The sequence below is a fragment of the Aplysia californica genome, unplaced genomic scaffold (genome assembly GCF_000002075.1).
Source record: "Aplysia californica isolate F4 #8 unplaced genomic scaffold, AplCal3.0 scaffold00278, whole genome shotgun sequence".
Taxonomy (NCBI): Eukaryota; Metazoa; Mollusca; class Gastropoda; order Aplysiida; family Aplysiidae; genus Aplysia; species Aplysia californica.
Genome location: NW_004797548.1, coordinates 898,468 through 899,918, shown reverse-complemented (window position 1 = coordinate 899,918; position 1,451 = coordinate 898,468).

Sequence of the window (1,451 nt, the reverse complement as noted above, 5' to 3'; positions counted from 1 at the left end):
GGGGGAGTGGTGTCACACTAAGTGATGGGTGATGATTGAATACAAAATGCAAGAAATCCAGTAGCAGTACACTGTATGTATTTTTTTTTTCCTTAGTAAAAACAAATATTTACGGTATGAAATTAAGCCATTGTGAAGCAATTATATTAAACAATAGTTGTCAAGAAAAAGAAAAGGCTCTGAGTGAGAATATACATTTACATTATGAATTATATTACATTTACATGTTAACACATCTGACTCTGAGGGGGTACGTTCTTCGAATTAAAGGGAGATGAGAACATGAAAAAATGGGAGGGGGGGTATGGGCGGTGAGAGACAGTATGACGTCTCAGTAGGATAAAAGAGGTGTGCAGATTCACAGGCTGTCATTTGCAAACTGTACACCTAATCTAATGCCACAAAACACAATTTTTCAGGAGTCTGAAAAATTGTTTCATTCTTCTAAAAATTGTACTCGCATTACATCTCTTTTTCTTTCGGTTTTATCAACATTTAGAATTGGAATTTCAACAAAATATTTCTCAAGTTCAAGCAACCAATACCACAAGTTGAGAAATTGCAATAGTTTGTGTTTTTTTTCAAAATGTTGGGCTTAGATCATCTGAACAGCTGGCCAACATTGTGTTCATTAAAAATAGGTTAGACTATTATATCCCAAGTCAAGGAATTCCATAAATTTCAGACAGATATTTAAGCAAATTAAAATGTATACATGTGTTTTAAAAATCACACAAGAGGGACAAGGGACTAAACAGAAAAGGTGGGAGGAGTGAAAGAAGGAAATTGTAGATGATATAAACCCCATTAATAGCATTAACTAATTTTTAAGGCTGGCAGCTTCAACCCTGCCTGTCATAGTCAACCCCCAGCTAAGAGGGAAACTGCATCCCATCAAGACAGATGGAGATACCGGGTACTCCATAAAAATTCTATCCACAGAGGATCAATCGCACTTCTTTTGCATGCCACAATGAAGCACCCAACTGTTATATATAAAGAGAAAAGAAAGACAGATAGGGGAGAGAGTGAGGGAGGTGAAACCGTAACAAAGAGAGAGAGAGAGAGAGAGAGAGAGAGAGAGAGAGAGAGAATGTGAAATGGAAGAAACGGTAAATCAGATATTGTTAGGAAAAAAGTGAAGAAAAAAATTGATGGGGGAAATAAGAATGGCAAGCGCTGAGTAGGGTGAGTAGAATACAAGGCGATGGACAGATAACGACATGTTTTTAAATAAAGCAATGAAGGATTTGTAAATGATGAAAGGAGTGTGGGTTTTAAAAAATCCTTTAGTTCTCAATACCAAAGCTGTGTAGTGATAGGCCAAAAGACAATTGAAATATAACACAATCACGTTATGTGTACCAAAGTGAAAGTACTTTGAAAAATGCCACATGACAGTTTCTATTGTGACACAGGGAGCATTCATGAATTTACCCCCCCCCCCCCCC